Genomic DNA, 20,645 nt, shown 5'->3' with positions numbered 1-20,645 from the left:
TGAGGGCAGAAAGGCCTGGTATAGACTTCCAGGAAAAACATTTTCTGGTGGAAATGGTTCAGCATGGGGTGACAGAGCCTTAGCGGAGAGAGGAAACCAGGAGAATAGCAGCGAGTAGAAGGATGAGGGCATCCACATCTACACAGGACAGCACAGCATCAAGGTTTTCCAGGTAGGCAAAAGATGTCACACACTGAGGTGGAGGGGCAATGGTCGAGCAGTCAGTTTCAGACTCAGTGGAATAAAGAAGTTAGAAAGGGTAATCCCAGCACCCAAGCTATCAGATGTTCCCAAAAGGGTAAAGAAAGCATCCATAAGATGTATGAATGTGGTATGAAATAGAAAGAAAGCTGTGGGGACAACAGGAAATGAGTTATATAGGAAGACCCATCAAATAAGAGTGATGGATCAAATATTGAGGATAATAAAAGCTAGGTTCCTAAATCAGAGAAAGGAGTTAAGAGAAAGGAAAAAAAAACTAAAATGCATACTATATTGCTGAATTACAACTGAAGGCAATATTGTGATCTCAAAGCTTAATATAATGAGAGAGCTATTTGTAAGTAAATGATGTATGTATTGTATACATGTACACACATACTCCCCTCCTACCAACACACACACATTCCCTAGACCTGTCAACTGAGAAGGCCCAGAAGCACTAACACCATTAATATGATGAACACATTTAATGATTCTAAGTATTAAATAAATGAAAGAACCTTAGGACAATGGTTGTTTCCAGGGTTCAGACAGGGAAACTTCAAGATGGGCTTTAAAATATGTTCTTCAGAGGTTCAAACAACAGTAGAAACATGTCAAATGACACAGGGCCAGAATGAAAATCTGGGACAGGATCAATCTGAGACAATTTAAACATCTAAATAAATAATGATAATAATGGATTATGATGGTAGCAGGCAAACTCTTAACATGTTCCCCAATAATTCCCACCTCCTGGTATTCACACCCTTATTTAATCCTAACCCCTTGAGTATGGGATAGCCTAGTACCTTTCCTTCTAAGAGAACATGGCAAAGATAATGGGATGACATTTTCTGTGACTAAATTACATACTGATGTAGGACAGATGAGGCTAGACATTAAGGAATTAGAAGGAAGAAGGTTAATTGGCCACAGACAGTGCAGATTGGCTCATGCCTTTCTTCCTCTGGACTGAGAGTTGAGAAATTTTTTGGACTTTATACTGGAGGGGATGGAGGGCAAGGTTGAAGGTTTACGTTTTTGCAGAAGTCTACATAAAAGTAATTTTTTTCTTTGAATTCTCAAAAAGTGCTTTTTGCCTCACTTTTTTTTAGAACAATTAGAGGTTTTACACGTTTTACCACAAAAGCAGGAGTGATATCGGCAAGTCTGGAGTTAAACTTAGTTCTTGCAAAACAGAGCAACAAGAAATAGGAAGTTCTAACCACACGGAGCTCTTTTGCAAAAATCTTTGCTGATATTTTGTTAACAAGAACAATTATGGTGGACTGGGGTTGTGGCTCAGTGGCAGAGCACTTGCCTAGCATGTGTGAGGCACTAGATTCGATACTCAGCACCACATATAAATAAATAAAATAAATGTTCATCAACAACTAAAAAATATATATTTTTTTAAAAATAACAATTATGGTGAGGATCTTCTAGGTGGGGGTTTCTGAAATGCTTCAATAAGACTGTAACTTCCATCTTGCTAAGAGACTCTACTGTCCTTCTTGGCTTGCATGATTTAATGAAGCAAGCAGTCTTATGGAGAGGTTCATGTGGCAAGGAACTAGAGCCTACAACCAGCTGAGAATTTAGGCTTTCAGTCCAGTAGTCCTTGAAGGAAAGAATTCTGCCAACAACCATGTACTTAGAAGTGGGTCCTTCCTTAACTGAGCCTTCAAATGAAATCATAGCTCTGGACAACACCTTAATGATGGCTTTGTGGACACAGGTCAGCTCTGCCTAGACTCCTGACTCCAAAAAACTGTGAGATATTAAATGTATGTTGGATTATGGACATGTTAATCAGCTTGACTGTGGTAATCACAATGAATACATATATGAAAACATCATGTTGTACATCTTAAATATATATAATTTTTATTTGCCAATTATACCACAATAAAGAATAAAAAAATATATATTTTTGGAAACAAACACAGATGTGAGAAAATTCTAGGAAAAAGCCTATGTCAGGGTATACAGCTGCTGTCAATTTAGGAGTTAGCATTCTAACATATTAGAGCTCATGAAAACTTAAAAATAAATAAACTTTAAAATAAATAAATAAATGATGTTTCCACTTCATAAGTTTAATTTTATGTTTGAAACAAGTATTTTCCATTTTGTTTGTTTATTTGTATTTTGGAATATATGAATATACATAAAGAGATATCTTAAGGATATGGGACCCAAGTCTACAGAGAAAATTCATTTATGCTTGATAGACACCTTATATACATAGCCTGAAGGTTATTTCATATAATACTGCTAATACACCTGCATTTTCACTTCAACTAATCATAAGAAGTCACTTATGAAATTTTTCACATGTGGAGTCATGTCAGTGCTCAAAAAGTTGGACTTTGGAGCATTTGGGAGTTCAGATTTTTATATTAGATGCTCAACCTGTAACAATTATTTGCCATTTAAAGTTTAAATACAACTCATTTGTGAACTGCCCCCAAAATAAGAAATGTTGTGTGTTAAATTATAACTCACTAAATTGTGGTAATTTGTTATTTGGCAATAAACAACTAATACCATAAGCTACTGAATAAAGTAGAAATTCATGAATCCAGTAATGATATTAAAAGTAAACTGAAAGATTAATGAACAGGATACTTAGTCTCCAAGTACCTCCCATTAAATACTTTACAGTAAAAAAACAAGTTGACATCTTAATCAACATTATAATGATCAACATTAATAACACAACAAATGAAAGAAAATGAAAATCAAGTGTTGATAATATGCAGTAAGAACATAAGATTACCTCTGTAATGTTCTTGTCAAAGTCACATAAGTCACATAAGCTAGATATAATCATAAAAAAAAATCCAAACTCAAAAAACATTCAGTCGGGCAAGGTAGCACACGCCTGTAATCCCAGGAGCTAGAAAGGCTGACAGGAGGATCACGAATTCAAAGCCAGCCTCAGATCACCAGTTCAAAGTCAGCTTCAGCAAAAGCCAGGTGCTAAGTAACTCAATGAGATCCTGTCTCTAAATAAAATACAAAATAGGGCTGGGGATGTGACTCAGTGGCTGAGTACCCTGAGTTCAATCCCCAGTACAACCCCCCTCCCCCGCCAAAAAAACCTTTCAACAGAGATATATCAGTGGTAGAGTGTGTGCTTGGCATGTGCAAGGCCTTGGATTCAATCTCTGCATCAAAAACAACAACAACAAACACCTACAAAATACATAGCCTGTAATTCTCAGAGATGTCAATATCATCAAAGTCCAAGAAAAGACTGAATAACTAGTAACTATCCCAGACTAAAGGGAAAAAAAGGCATGATAACTAAATGCAATATGTGACTATGGATTAGGGTCCTTTTATCTAAAGGCCATAAATTAAGATTAACAGAGAAAAGTGAATGGGGACTGTAGATTAGATGACAAAATATTTATCAATATCAATTTCCATATTCTGAACCTTACTAGGTTATGTAGGAGAATGTTCTTATTTATAGGAAATATATATTCAAAGAATTTGGGGGTACAGTACCTTATTCTCAAATGGTTTATTTTTAAAATGTCATTAGATTTTTATACAACTTTTCTACAATCTGAGAATGTTTAAATAAAACATGGACAATTAATAAAAACTCTGAGATTTTGCTTTTGGCTATAATTTAGTAATTGTTATGAGACTAAATTTCATGGAGAAAAGAACAGTAAAAGCTAAATAAAATACAAAAGAAAACTGTTTGAAGGCATTAGAGAACCAATATATCTAATACTTTAGGGGGTCGAGATATTAAGCAGCTATCTGGATTAAGAAATTTATGCAGCCATTAAAAGAATGAAATTATGGCATTTGCCAGTAAATGGATGGAAAAGGATAACATCATGATAAGTGAAATTAGCCAAACTCAGAAACTCAAAGGTCGAATGTTCTCTCTCATAAGTAGAAGCTGGAGTAAAATACAGGAAAGGGGGGGTGGGAGGTACTGAGGGATAAGATTACATACAAACCAATGAGATACAATAGCCAAGTGAAAGGGATGTCTAGTAGAGGAAGGAGGGGTAGGGAATAAACAGGGAGGTCCATGAACTTAAATTGATTTCTATACATGTATGAGTTTGTCGGGATGACCCAACTGCTGTGTATAAACATTAAGCTATAATAAAAACAATAATAATAAAAAAAAGATACTGGGAGAAGTGAAATGCACTATGGAGAGCCAGACATTCTGTCCACAATTTCCCCTAAAGCATCTGCTAGCTTTGAAGTTTTATATACACAGAGCAAGATACTGGAAAACCAAGTTTAAAGCATATTTCAGCAGTCTAATGATGCTGGGGAGCTAAAAACTCAGAATGCAGGGCTCACCTAGGAGGAAGTACTCAGATATATTACAGGGAAAAAAAAAAAAAAAACTCTCAGCATTGAGCTAACACCATGGATCAGAAAAAGGGCACCAAAGAGAGCAGCCTCAATTCAACAAAAGGGATATGCTTATGAAAAATATTAAACCCTCTCTGAAGGAAGATATCACTGAGTCTCTAACATTTTCATTAATTTTTTTAATATTATCATTAAAAATTATCAAGCACTCAAAGTGAAGGGCTCAAATAACTGTGTTTTTTGGTTTTGTTTTGTTTTGTTTTTGGTACCAGGGATTGAACAACTGAGGGGTACTTGCCCACTAAGACACATCCCCAGCCCTATTTTGTGACTTACAGACAGGGTTCTCACTGAGTTGCTTATTAGTGCCTTGTTTTTGCTGAGGCTGGCTTTAAACTCGTGATCCTCCTATTTCAGCCTCCCCAGCCACTGGGATTACAGGCATGGTCCACTGACCCCTTCAAATAACCAAATTTAAAGCCAAAAACAAACAAAAGTAATCTAAGCTAGGGTTACAGGCAGGAGAATCACAACTTTTGAGGCCCGTCTCAACAACTTAGGTTCTGTCTCAAAATAAAAAAAAAAGGGGGGGGATATTGATATAGCTCAGTGATAGGCTCTATCCCCAGTACCACAAACTAAGCAAATAAAAAAACCAAACAGAGTCAAAGAGCCAAAAGGTAAGAACAAAACAGGTGCCGCTGACAGATGAATGGATAAAGTGGTATATGTGCATACAATTGAGTATTATTCAGCCTAAAGAAGGAAGAAATCTCTTACACATGCTGTAACATGGATGAACCTTGAGATGATGCATGGTGAATACAGCATTCACAAAAAGATAAAGTATGATTGCACTGATATGAGTTAACACGAATAGTCAAATTTTAAAACCAGAATGGTGGTTTCCAGGGGCTGGAAGGAGATGAAATAGGGAGTTGTTGCTTAATAGTATAGAGTCCAGTTTTGCAAAAGGTAAAAATTTCTGTAGACTGGTTGCACAATAATGTGAATGTAGTTAAACTAATGAATTGCATACTAAAGAATGGTTAAACTGAGTGTGGCAGCACATGCCTATAATCCCAGAAATTTGGGAGATTGAGGCAAAGAATCACAAATTCAAGGCCAGCCTCAGCAATTTAGGAAGACTGTCTCAAAATAAAAAATAAAAAGTGTTGGGGATGTGGCTCAGTGGCTAAGTACCCCTGGGTTCAGTCCCCAGTACAAAAGGGGGGGGGGGGGCTGTGTGGTTAAGAAGTAAACTTTGTGATTAATATATAGTTATAGATAGACAAACTTTTAAAAAAACAGTCTCCAAAGTGACAAGCACTGGAATGACCAGCCACGATTTTAAAACAACCAAGTTTAAGATAGTCCAGAAAACTGATGAAAAAGTAGAGTTGCACCAGAAAACTAGAATCTCTAATTTAAAACATACAATATAAGGAAATCCTATAATTAAAAAATATAAAAGTTGAAATTACGACTTCATCAGATTTGTTTAAGAGATTAGATACAGAGCAAGTGAGAATTTGTATGCAGGTTCTGCCTTCAAGCCACCATAGCACCAGCACATGGTACCAGGGATCAGGCTACATCAGAAACAAAAAAAAAAGAAAGAAAGAAAGAAAGAAAATAATGAGAATCACTGTGCTAAACAAGAGTCAAAAGATAGAAAAATAATATAAAAACTATGAATTACACAGTGAAAAGTGAATAGGAGTATTTGGATTCACAGAAGGAAAAAAAGAAATGGCACAAGACAACCTCTAAAAATATATTACAATTTTCAAAAACATGAAAATCACCAAGCTACAGACTCAAGAATCTTTATAAACATAAAAGCAAGCACCTTTTTTATGCCTTGGTGAACTGTTGTTCTAAGTTTAGATCAGCTTTTCATATTTTATCCTTTGTGTCTCTAACGTTGTGAAATATACTGGGAGCTTTGTTTTTTTTTTTAAGCCACTTTAGCCAGTCTAGATGAATTGCCCAGACTAGCCTTGAACTTGCAATCCTCATGTCTCAGTCTCCCAGTCACTGGGATTACAGGTGTGTTCCCAGCTTCCAGAAGACTTTAATGTAGTTATTTTCTTTAATATGAAGGTATTTTCTTCCATCTGGAACATATGCATCTTTTTCACGACTACTTTCCTCTTTTAAAATAAATTCATCTTTATTAAGTTCCTCCAGCTACCTACCTAGAGTCTATCAAATGGTGGCTATGTCAATATTACTATGTCAGCTAATTATTTAACCTTTCACTCAAATTTCAATAAGTGTTACCAATTTTTGTTACTTTGTTTCATCTCTATTAGCCAATTTCCACTTTCAATTTTTTATTTCTATAAAATATCACCAGGGCTTAACACTGTTAGGAGACAATCTGACTAAATGCTTCCTTGTCTACTAACATAGTAACATACATGCAAAAGGACTAATAACCAACATACTTTGTCATATGAGGTAGATTTGTTTTTCACATAGTGATCTGTAGAATGGAAAATCAGCCAAAATGTTTGTACTTCATATAGTTACTCAAAGTTAATATACCATGGTAACTGAAATTTGAACCATGTTATTGGGGCCTTGGTATTATTTCAATAAACTGTGATAACTAAAATTCGTGCATATCAGAACTAGGCAAAGCAGGACCTAAATTTGAATAAAACAGAAACTGAGTAAAAGACAAAAACTAGACTTCAGCTTCCACTATACAAAAACTGATTGGTACCAAACATGCCCTCCCACCATGGCAAGAAAACTAGATAAAATATGTGAAGCAGGTATTTTAAGACACTGGACGATATACAATGCCAGACCATAATGCCTGATGGACAAGAAACAAGTGAGGTGAACCTTAAAATTGTCCTAGCCTTCTCCCTGGGGGTACTCCAGTCTGCAACACCATAAAGGGAACCCCAGAGTAATGGCACTACTTACTTGAGGAAACAGAACAGAGTTTCTAGAAGCTAAAGAGACTAGAATTGGTGGGGCAGAGTATTAGAGAATAAGTTATGTAGAAAAAGGCTCTACATACCTGAATAGACCCTTTGAGTCTGTCTGTACATGTTGATACTCCACAAGATCAGGCAAAAAGCTATGTAACAGCTATCAGTGCAGCAACTAGAAATCACACAGACCTGGGTGACTTTTCTGTTCTGACCAGCCAAATTGCAGAAGCCTAACTGAACACCTAGGACATGTTGTAGGAGTCCCAGAAAGGTCATAAGTCAGTTGCATATAATGATGAACATTAGAATAAAGGCTATATCAAAAAATCTATCCAAATAAATCTTAAAATCTGCCACAATAGCACAAAATACTAAGTATAAATAGAGTTGCAAGCAACTCAATTGCCAACCAATATAAACTCTATATTCTTTCAAAAAGAAAATAAGCCAGTAACAGTGGTGCACGCCTGCAATCCCAGCAACTCAGGAGACTGACGCAGGAGGATCGAAGAATTCAAAGCCAGCCTCAGCAACTTAGCAAGGCCTTAAGCAACTCAGTGAGATCCTGTCTCCAAAAAAAAAAAAAAAAGCAGAGAATGTGGCTGAGTGGCTTAGCACTCCTGGGTCCAATCCCCGATACAAAAAGAAAAAAAAAGAAAAGAAAGGAAGGAAGGAAGACCAGAAAAATAGATGTATGGAGGTACACACCTGTAATCCTAGCTACTCCAGACACTGAGGCAGGAGGATCACAAATTCCAGGACAGCCTGGGCAATTTAGCAAGACCCTGTATCAAAATAAAACAGTTGGGAATGTAGCTCAGTGGCAGTGTTAGCCTAGGTTGCACAAGGCCTTGGATTCAATCCCCAGTACTGCCCCCCGCCAAAAGAAAAAAAAAAAGATTTTCCATAAAGCAATTCACAATGTTTGAAATCAAATCTAAGAATACTAGACAAGGAGCAGTAAAACATGACCCATAATGAGGAGAACTTTTTGTTTTAGACAACAGAAACAAATTCAGGGGGCGGGAGGGGGATGAAATTAGCAGACAAAAACATTAAAAACAGCTGTAATATGAACAAAGTGATGTAGAATATAAAGAGGATAAAATAAGTTTCATGGAAAAAAAATATAATACCTGAAATGATAATATCATGAGATGGGTTTAATTCAGGATTAAACACTGTGAAAGAAAAGAACACTGAACTTAAAAAAACACCAATAATAGGAAAGAAAGCACTAAGAGAAAAATCACTGAGGGGGAAAAAAAAAATTGAACAACGCCTAAGTGACCTGTGGGAAATTATCAAATGGTTCAATGTATGTATAACTGGTATCCCATAAATAAAAATGAGAAGGGAGTAGGGAAGAAGCAGAAAATACTTTTAAAAAATTTATCTTTTAGTTGTAGGTGGACACACAATATCTTTATTTCATTTTTATGTGGTGCTGAGGATCGAATCCAGTGCCTCACACATGCTAGGCGAGCGCTCTACCACTGAGCCACAACCCCAGCCCAAGAAAATACCTTTGAAAAATATATATTTCTATTATTTGGAAAACAGTAATAGATACAACCTATATAAAAACTATGAGAAGTGCTGCAAATATAATTATGTAAGTAAATATTTTAAAACTTTCTCACTGCAAACTTCTTTTAAAAATAATAACTTAAGTAAAAATACTAATGAACTGTGGTGTTCATTATATATGTAGAAGCAAAATATGATAGCAATAACAAAGAGTAGGAGTAGAAAATAGAAATACAATATATATGAAATGATATATTTCAAGGGAGTATGTGATGAATTAAAGATGCATTTTGGTTTGCAAATCGTATGTCCAATAAGAGTCTAGTATCCAAATGTATCAAGAATTTTTGGCTTGTGGATGTAGCCCACTGGTAAAGCACTTGCCTAGCATCCAGGAGGATCTGGGTTTGATTCCCAGAAACAAAAAAACACCTGGGTTCTTAGGCCAGGCACAGTGTACTCAGCTGGTCGTTCCAGCATTCCTAAAGTTGATGTGGAAGGATCACTTGAGTCCAAGAGTACAAAAATACCAGTCTTAGCAACATAGCAAGATTCTGTCTCAAAAAAAGAAAAAACTTTCCCAGCAACTTAAAAATGGCCAAAGGATTTGAATAGGTATTTCTCCAAAGGGGATATACAAATGATGAATAAACAGATTAAAAAGGGTGCTCAACATCATTAGTCATTAGGAAAATGAAAATCAAAACTACAAGGTACACTTCATACCCACTAGGATAGCAATATATATATATATATATATATATATATAATATATTTTTTTTTTTTTTTTTAATAAAAAGCAGAGTCATCCAGTTACTTCAGGAAAGGAGGATACCAGGAAATCCAGATTTATGGAAAGGAGTTTTACATCAAATTACAAAATAAACCCACAAGAGAAAACATCAATTGGCAAGGATATTGAAAAACTGGAACCTTACTACCTTGCTGGCAGAGTAAAAACTGGTTCAGCAACTGTGGAAAACATTCTAGCAGGTTAAACAGAATTATTATGTGACCACTCCTAGCAATTCTACTCCTAGGTTTATACCAAAAAAAAACTGAAAACAGGTTCTCAAATACATGTACACGTAGGGTACAGCAACATTATTTTAAAAAGCCAGGGCTGTGGTTGTGGCTCAGCGGTAAAGCGCTCGCCTAGCATGTGCAAGGCCCTGGATTCGATCCTCAGCACCACATAAAAGTAAAGGTAGGTAGGTAAGTAAGTAAGTAAGTAACTAAGTAAATAAATAAATAAATAAAAATAAATAACCAAAAGATGGAAACAGCCCAAATATTTATCAATAAATGAATGCATTAACAAATATGGTATGTAATAAATGAATTATTATTCAGCCACAAAAAAATGAAGTGCCAATACATGCTACAACACGAATAAACCCCCAAAATATTATGCTAAATTAAAGACAACAGAAAAAAGGTCACATATGCTTCCATTTATAATCCATATAGACAGAATGTAGATTGGTGATTGCTGGGGGCTGGATGAAGTAAATGGAAATAAACTGCTTAGTGGACAAGAGATTTTATATGGAATGATGGAAATGTTCTGAAACTAGATAGAAGTACTGACTGCAGAATATTATGCCTTTATTTTATTTATTTTTATATGGTGCTGAGGATTGAACCCAGTGCCTCCCACATGCAAGGCAAGCACTCTGCCACTGAGCTACAGCCCCAGCCCATCAACTGCAGAATATTATGAATGTACTAAACACCACAGAACTGTTCACTTTAATTTTGTTATGTGAATTTCACCTTAATATTTAAAAATACATATGGTAATATTTAAAGGAACCAAAACAAAACAAAAATACCTACACTAAGCCAACAGAAAAGATAAAATGGAAAACTAAAACTTAAAAAATTCAAAATTAGGCAGAAAAAAATTTTAAAAAGGAAAAGCCAGTTGGGAAAAAAGCAAAATGGTAATTTAAAATTAACCATTCCAATAACTACACTAAATATCAATAGTTTAACCTATACTGTCCAAAACAGTAGTCATAGGTGGCTACTGAGCACTTATTCATGAATAGTACCAACTGAGATGTGCTATATCCATAAAATACCCACTGAATTTTGAAAACTTAATATTAAAAAGGTGGAGTACTAGAAAGTAACTCTATGGTAGAGTCCTAATGTTATTATGTGTAAAGCCCTGGGTTTGACCCCCAGCACCACAGTGGAAAAAAAAATAAGAAAAGATAAATATATCACTAATAACTTTATGCTGATTACGAATAACCTACAGTGGATTTAAAAATAAATCATGAAAATTTCACGTTTCTTTGTACTTTTTTGATGTACAAGAAAATTTAAATTTAAAATTATATGGTTAGCATCTACAATATTTCTACTAGACACTGGAAATCTAAACATTGAAAGAGAGACTGTTATGGGAGACAATCTTTGCTAGATACTCTTGTGAGAGAGGATTAGGATCTAGAAAATATATAGAGAACTCAAAGAATTTTACTCCAAAAAATTAAATAACCCAATTATTAAGTGGGTGAATGAATTAAACACATAATTCTCAAAAGAAGAAATACAGGGGTTGGGGTTGTTGCTCAGAGGTATAGCACTCACCTAGCACAGGTGAGGCCCTGGGTTCGATCCTCAGCACCACATAAAAATAAATGAACAAAATAAAGGTATTATGTCCAACTACAACTAAAAAATAAATATTAAAAAAAAAGAAGGAAATACAAGGCTAGAGTTGTAGCTCAGTGGTAGAATACCTGCCTAGAGAAAACGTGTGAGGCACTGGGATGATCCTCAGCACCACATTTTAATTAATTAATTAAACAAAGGTATTGTGTCCATCTACAACAAAAAAATTTTTTTAAAAAGAAGAAATACAAGGGCCAGGGCTGTGGCTCAGTGGTAGAGCACTTGCCTAGTATGCGTGAGGCACTGGGTTCGATCCCTGGCATCATATACAATAAACAAATAAAAAAAAGATATTGTGTCCATCTACAACTACAAAAATATTTTTTTAAAAAAAGAAGAATAAATACAAATGGCCAACAAATATGTGGAAAAAAATGTTCAACATCATTAACAATTATGGAAATGCAATCAAACTACACTGCACTGGGCATGGTGGTGCACACCTGTAAATCCCAGCAACTCAGGAGGCTGAGGTAGGAGGATTATAAGTTCAAAGCCAGCCTTAGGAACTTAGCAAGGCCCCAAGCAACTTATCGAGACCCCATCTCAAAATTTTTTTAAAAAAAATTTATTTTAAAGGGCTAGGGAGAAAAAAAAAGCGGGGAGGTCTAGGGAGGGCTGGGGATATAGCTTAGTTGGTAGAGTGCTTGCCTAACATGCACAAGGCCTTGGGTTTAATCCCCAGCACCACAAAAAAGGGGAGGGGGGGGTAGAGTTAGGGTGAAGTACCCCTGGGTTCAATCCCTGGTACAAAAAAAAAAAAAGAAAGAAAAACCCTACAATGGGATTTCACTTCACACCAGTCAGAATGGCAGTCATCAAGAATATTGGGGCTGGGGATGTGGCTCAAGCGGTAGCATGCTCGCCTGGCATGCATGCGGCCCGGGTTCGATCCTCAGCACCACATACAAACGAAAATGTGTCTGCCGAAAACTAGAAAATAAATATTGAAAAATTCTCTCTCTCTCTCGCTCTCTTAAAAAAAAAAAAAGAATATAAATAATAATAAATGCTGGAGAGAATGTCAAGGAAAAAGAACACTTTTACACTTTTGGTAGAATTGTAAGTTAGTAAAACCACTGTGGAAATAAATATGGAGGTTCCTCAAAAAATTAGGCATAGAACCACCATATGACCTAGATATACCACTCCTTGGTTTTTATCCTGAAGAGTTAAATCGATCATACTACAATGATAGATACATACATACCCTTGTCTATAGCAGTACAATTCACAACAACCAAACTATGGAAACAGCCTAGGTGTCCATCAATGAATGAATGCATAAAGAAAACATGATATTTACACTATGGAGTTTTGTTCAGCCATAAAGAAAAATGAAATTGTCGTCTGCAGGAAAATGGATAGAACTAGAGACCATCATGTTAAACGTACTACGTGAAACCCAGGATAAGAGTCCTATTTTTCTCTCATATTCTTTAGTGAGGAAAAAGGAAAAGAAAGGTGTGTCTAGATTTCATGAAAATCAAAGGGAGATCAGTACAGGAAAGTTATTAAAGGATGAGAGTTGGGGAAGAGGTGGGGGAGCTCTGAGGAATGATATTGACCGAATTATATTGTTATATTGTATGCATGTACGAACACATAACAACAAATCCCATCATTATGTACAACTGTAATACACTAAATAAAAAAAAATGTGAAGGGAACAAAACAGCTAGGGAAAAAAAAACAGAAAACATCAAGAATACAAACAGTAACAAATATTGGAGAGGATGTGAAGAAAAAGGAACACTTTTACACTACTGCTGAGATTCTCAAAAGATATAATAACAATGTATAAAGTTTTAAAAAGATATATCAAAAAAAAGTCATTAAAAAAACCAAATGACTACTAATATCAAAGTATACTTCTGAGCAAAGTATGTAAATAGCAATAAAGAGGGTTATTTCATAAAGATAAAGAGGTCCCTTTATTAAGAACAATAAGAAAAGTATATTGCTAATGATTAAAAAAAAAGTTCAAAATATAAGAAGCAAAATAGGGGGTAAAATTCAGTGGCAGGGCAAATGTCTAGCATGTTGGAAGTCCTGGGTTGAATTCCCAGGTATGAAGAGGGAAAAATAAAGGCAAAGTACATAGAACAAAGGGGAAAAAAATACAAAAATCTGCAATCCATAGTGTGAGATTTCAAGGTACCTTTCAGCTACCTCACAAAATAAACAAAAAAATGAACAGCATGATAAATGAACTTGACCTAATGACTTAAACTAGAACATGTCTCCAAGAACTGCAGCATATAGATTCTTTTCAACCACACTTACTACAAAAGCAGATGGACCAGGAAGCAAGTTCAAAGGAGTGAACCTGCAAAATATGCTGTTGACTAGCATAAATCAGTATCAAAAAGATAACGAAAGGGGGTTCTGGTTCCATGTAAGGTGGAGAAAGCACACTGCCTCCTATATTTTCCACTAAATGCAGCTATAAAAATGGACAAAACATATGAAGCAGCTATTTAAGGACTCTGAAAAGTCAAAACAAAAGTAGCAGGAAGATAGGGATGAATTTGACATAATACTGAAAAATAATAAAATAATAAATATACCTTTCTATTATTCCTCCAATATCCATCAATCTGAACTGCAGCCTGAAACTCAAAAGCAAATATTAATATAGGTAAAGAGAGTTCCAGAAAAAAACTAATTCTAGCTCAAACAGCAAAGAAGGGGTACGAATAGTGGAAATCTCCCATTTTTCTTTTAAGTTTTCTCTGTTCTCTCCAAGCAATCCCTTCATGCAAGTCACAGTATGCACAGAAATCCACAGAAATTTAAAATTCTGAAGAGTAAGAAAAACTTCCTCTTCGGTCAGAGGGGCTGTGATCCTAAAAGGGAAAAGTGAAACCTCATTATTTCTCCTACTCCCACATCCTCTCATCATTTAGCCCCAGATGCAGTATCATATGCAACTTTCTGACTGAAGTACTGAGGCCCAGAGAACCAAACAGTACTGGGAGCTCTTGGAGAAGATGAAGCCAGAAAAGTAACTCCATAAAGTGATTAAGGAAGTCCTATGCTTACCCACAAGCTGCACACGAGTAGATGTCAAGACAGACTAATATCCATATCTCAGGTTGACTACTATGTGGCACACACATGGAATAGATTTCAGTGGCACTTCAAAGGCTTTCAAAATGGGATAAAAACAGAAATCAAACTTCTACAGAGGGAGTGAACATTTGTTCACTGGCATGTCTAAGGCTCTGGTTCAATCCCCAGCACAAACGGTGAGGGGGGACCTACAGAATGCTGTCTGACTTTAGAAGTTGAGCCTAACAACGTTGAATACCAGATAAATCAAAACCAAACATTTTTATTGGATTTAAACAAAACTCAGAGATTTATAATATTAAAAGTGTTGAGGATACAAACCCAAAAATGGTTTGCATACCAAAAAAGGGGGGAGTTTCAACTGGCCTCAACAGATGCCAATATCAAAATGATGTAGATGTTCGAATTAACAGCTAGAATAAAAAGATTCCAATAACTAAGGGCAAACACTCTTGAGAGAAAGTAGTATCAGCAAAGAAACAACAGATTAAAGCAGCAGCAATGAAAATGTAAGAAAACTGAATAAAAACTCACTGAATGGGCTTGGGCTCCACAGCAGCAGAAGGGAGATTACAAAACAATATTCCTTATGATCATATAGGCAAAAATTCACAAAAAGCTGGCAAATAAAATCCAGCAATATACGAAAAGGATCATATACCACAAAGTAGTCAGATTTATTCTTGGAAGGCAAGGGTGGTTGTATTGAGTCCTATAGATATTCTAATGCCTGGCTCTGGGTCCTTGGGGGGCCTAAATGTACATCTTCCCTTTTAGTTCCATGAGTTCTGTACCCTTAAATTAGTTGCCCCTTCTTGTTGAAAGAGGAAAAGAGACAATCTTTTACTTAAAACCAAAATTAACTGATAAACTTAGAAATATATTTTTCAAAATGAGTATCATCCCCAGAGTAGATATGATGGAAGCCAGTTATTCCAACAATGCCATTAATGCTTGAAAAAAAATTTTAATCTAGGCCTTCTAAAATGAAACCCGATTGACTTCATGAATACTAAATGAGTCCCTACCTTTAAAAATCAGATTAAAATCTAGTAGAAAAACAAAGAGACTTAAAGGTTTAGCTACCACATGTCAACATTTATAAACATTACAAAACACTAGACAAATTAAGATTAAAATACAAAATATTACTAGTTTAATATTATTGTTATACCATACAAACTCATATACTGTTCTTAAAAACTTCTGGAAGCCCACCGTTGCATACATAGTAAAAGTATTCAAAAAATTTTTGGTGAAATAAACTGTTGAATCGTCATAACTGAGAGAAAGTGCAACACTAATCCAGGAATGAGACTTGTCCTCAAACCAATTGTATGACCTTGAGCAGTTTACTTAATTTCTATGCACCTAAGCTTCTTCACTAGTAAAATAGATTTAAATCTTTCTAATAATAACTTACAGCAATGAAATTTCACAGTTCCATGATTTAAGTCTTTCTCCAATATTCAGAATATGGATTTTTCAAATAGGAATTATTAATTTCACCACAAAACTTGTACTGAAGGGACGGAAATCCCTTTAAATGAGGGCAGGGTCCCACTTGAATCAAAGGGTGAAATATGATATATCAAGAACTATGTAATGTTTTGAACAACCAACAATAAAAATTTAAAAAATTTTAAAAAAAAATTTAAAAATAAATAAATAAATGAGGGCAGGGGGTAGGGAGGAGCACCTCCTGATGCTTGTTTAGTTCAGTTAAAATTCAAACTTAGTTGCCTTCTAAAATAAATTTTATTCATTATTATTTATTAAGTATGCAATTAGTCAAATATAACAGTCTGATAAGCTAGAATTTTGAACAAACAAATGCTTTAAAATTCTAATAACTATGCATAAGCAGTAAATTATTCTTACTTGAATTTCTACTGCTGTGTAGAGCAGGGTTACTAAGTACATAATTACATAAGAGAGCCACCCAACTTCCAAAGGAGCCATTCCAGTGAATTGTGTAAATAATATGCTTTAAAAAAACATAACCTCCTCACATATGAATTTAGATTTACCAGATATGGAGGAGCTGTGTACCTGTGAGACCAGGTCTTTAAAAGGCCTTCCTAATTATGAATTTACCAGAGAGACTAGAAGGACCCAAAGCAAATTAATACACAGACTTTTTTTCATAACTTCTAAAACAAACATTCTTACTATTTGTTTCAATACAGAAAACAAAAGATCTTAAAAGTCATTGGCATGAGAACTCCAGAATACAACACAATTTTTCTAACATTAGTGTTGGTGGTTTTCTTGATTACTAAATACTTGTGTTTTATTTGTCTTTAGTTTGTATCAATAAATAAGTTGTAAATATCTGGTTTATGGCTGATTTTACTGTAAGACTCCTGAATTTTAAAGAATAAAATAGGAACAAATTTTTAAGTCACACAAAATATTCATCATTACTAGGCAACATAGCAATGCCTAGAGGATACATATTTTTTGTAACATGTCATTTTTAATACTCATGTCCAGGAAACCACCAACTTAGTAAACAAATTTATGCATACATCCAGGTGGTATCTTTATTTTCCCCATAACAGAATAAAAAGTATGTTCACTTACACTTTCTTTGCTGCACTATTAAAAATATTTGATGTTAAGTAAAGAAAATTCCTATATTTTTGAAGTGTTCATTTTCTCAGTAACAGTAAAATTTCAATTATCTCAGATTAGGTTTTAAAAACTCATTCACCTATACTGGTACTTAAAGACTTTTTAAATTATGCCATCAAAAAATTATTTGGTTATACTGGAGTTTCAGTGTATTAAATTCAAGTCAAATCTCATTATGATAAACTTCAAAGACTGCCCAAAATCTTTTATTGCCCTAGAATTTATTGAAATTAAATATTATTTGAAATAACTACGCCACCAGCTGAGGCCTTGGAATCATGGGGTTACACAACAATTTTTGATGATGTGAAATTGGCCTATACACAAATTTCAAATGATCACAGTGCTCATTGGGAGGATTAAGCTTTATGTATTCTGAGACATGGAGGACAGGAAGAAGAGAGAAGATAAGGGAAGAGGAGATGAGGGAAAAACAGAAAAGAAAAATTGGTTTTAACTAGAGGAGTAAAAAGAAGTTGAAACAGTCTTTCATTTTGGTGAAAGGCATTTCCAACACTGATCAGATACCACCAACAATCACCCCCACAACCTTACCCCACACCCCAGTGCCCTGTTTACACATTTATTCACAGTGGTGCTATGACTCAACAAAGCCTGGTGTTATGTTAATAACTCACATATTAAAGCCAGACTGGGCTACCAGGAGAGATTACTTCCCTTACTTCCAAGGCAAAGAAAGTAAAAGAAGCTACAGAATAAAAACCTTTGCTAGGGAGAAAAGACAAACCCTCACAACTACACTTAAACATCATCCTTTTCTACAGATGCAATAACAAATGAGTTCAAAAGGGAGTTATCTGAAGCTTTCTTCTTAAGGGGAAAGAAAAAACTACATTCATGAAAGGATCCCCAGATATCAAATGGTATTTCAATGACTACAAACCAAGTCTTCCAGTCCTCTTGGGTACTCCTTAATTTAACTTTTTATGTAGGAGTAAAGAAAGGAAAATTACTTGCTCATTAGAAAGAGAATAAATGCCTACATAAATAAATGCAATCATTTTACATCTGATTTCCTGGGCACCACAAACCAGCAGAGGAAAGAAATTCGCTTTTCAGCAGTGTGTTTATTTCACTATTTGCAAATCTCTGACTGATTGGCAGCTACAATATATGAAATAAATAACCATTTCAAAGACCAAGTGTCATGTTCCCTGGTAAGTAACAAAAATGAACATTATCTACCCTCCCCATCCGGTTTATGGAATTTAGCAGGAGAATAGATTTATTGGCTATTTGATTGCCTGTTATGTTGTGAGGACATTTTCTGTGATGGTGTGGTTATTACTGAGGTTAGAAAAGAAATTCTCCTTTCTCTCAGGACATTAGTATTAAGAGTTACATATTCACAAGAAGGATCCAAAATGAATATTTCTGAAACAAGTGAAATGTGACAAGAAATTGTGAAATGGGGAGTGATGAGTACACCTAATAATTTTTCTTCTTCCAGGAAAATAAAGAACCTGATCTTCCAAACCAATTTGTCATAAGCCAGGATACAAACTAGTAAATCTTAAACATACAACCTAATGATACTGCTCACTTTTAGTCACCAATCTAAAAATCAGTACATTAGACTTTAATGTAAAACATATTTACAGATTTATAAACAAGCTTTAAAAAATCTGTTGCAAGATAAGTTAGAAGAGAGATTCAAATCCATGCATCTTTACATCCCAATGGTGCTACAATACCTAGGCATGATGGAATATAGGATAGGTACTTACCGTCAGAGCTTTCATTTCCCAAACTCCTTTACACAATATTAGATAACCAGTTAACGGATTCTTTGAAATGTTACTTTGCCTGGTATCTGAACCATTAAATAGACTAATAACACTTGTGACCTAAGTCATGAGTCACATATGACCATTAAATGATAGCAAAGAAAAATGAGCTTTTCAAAATCCTTAAAAGAAAGATAGACATCACTAGCTCTCTCTTCTCCCATATTTTTCTGTTTTGTTGTGGTGGTGGTGGTGGTGGTGGTACTGGGAACTGAACCAGAGCTTTGTGCATGCTAGGCAAGTGATCTACCTCTGAGCTACACCACCAGCCTCTCTCTCAGTCTTAAAAAGAGTTCCTTCCCCTAAATCTGTACATAAAAGGGCAGATTTTGATTAGCCAGGAAAAACTAAGCAATGTTTAAAATAAAGAGGCTATTTATGAAAGTCATCTTATATGTAAGCAAAATCAGCATTAATACTTGGACTCTAAAAATATTCCAGATTACCTAAAATACTGTTCTTATAGTCAGTAAAAATATTCCAGATTACCTAAAATACTGTTCTTATAGTCAGTCAATATTATTTCTCATAACTGACTTACATTCACATCAGTTTTCAGCTACAAGAAGAATATCAAACAAAACATTTCAAAAAAAATGAAAGTATAAATACAAAATGTTTATTTCAAGGATAAGAGATAATAGCATTAGTGTAAGTAGCTCATGCTCAGGTAATGTTCAACTATTTACAATTAAATGTGGATGGAAATATGGGGATTTAGACATGAATTTTTAGATAAAAACCTTCAGTATCATGGATATTTATAGCATGTATCCAGTCTTGCAGAACTCCATCTTCTTCCACCTCATTTGTAGTATAAACTGCTCCTAAACCACTTCAATACATAGTTACTGGGAAACTTCTCTTACACAGTACCTATCAGGCAGATCAATACTCTTAATAGAAAGATGCTGTTTCCATTACCACAAAAACCTGTGCAAGCAGCCAGCTGCTGAACAAAAAGCACAGTTCTCATCAGGCCTATTCCTAACATGTCTCCACTCCTTTCGGATGGAACATTTTGCTTGGATGGGCAAGTAAAAGATGCTTGGGTGGGGGGTGGCATTTAAAATAACAAGGGCTGAGATTGTGGCTCAGAGGTAGAGCGCAGAGCGTTCTCCTAGCATGCTTGAGGTACTGGGGTCAATCCTCAACACCACATTAAAAAAATAATAAAGATATTGTGTCCCCCTATAACTAAAAAATAATAAATATTTTAAAAAGTAACAATTAAGAAGCTTTAATTACAGAAAAAGTTTTAAAGATAGAGCTAAAATAAATTTCTTTACACCTACAGGATGCTTATCATTTACCATCAAAGCCATCTGCTCATATGCGATCATAATGCTATACTTGATGCTTTATAAGCTGCCATGACATCAAATGT

The 20,645-nt window shown here is 35.0% G+C and overlaps 1 protein-coding gene across 14 annotated transcripts in view; it reads right to left on the bottom strand.

Moving 5' to 3' along the window:
* Positions 1 to 20,645, bottom strand: part of Btrc (beta-transducin repeat containing E3 ubiquitin protein ligase) — a 186,818-nt gene that overhangs the window by 130,849 nt on the left and 35,324 nt on the right. For 8 of the 14 annotated variants that reach the window (XM_058581235.1, XM_058581239.1, XM_058581241.1 and 5 more), the window contains exon 2: positions 8,229 to 8,305. The exons of the other annotated variants lie outside the window; for them this stretch is intronic. The gene's annotated coding sequence lies outside the window, so the exon portion shown is untranslated. The remainder of the gene's footprint in view (positions 1 to 8,228; positions 8,306 to 20,645) is intronic. 14 annotated transcript variants of the gene reach the window in all.

Source organism: Marmota monax, unplaced genomic scaffold (assembly GCF_021218885.2).
Source record: "Marmota monax isolate L192 unplaced genomic scaffold, Marmota_monax_Labrador192_F-V1.1 WCK01_AAM20220418_F8-fsc00004, whole genome shotgun sequence".
Lineage (NCBI taxonomy): Eukaryota > Metazoa > Chordata > Mammalia > Rodentia > Sciuridae > Marmota > Marmota monax.
This window is presented reverse-complemented; position numbering and strand designations above follow the sequence as displayed.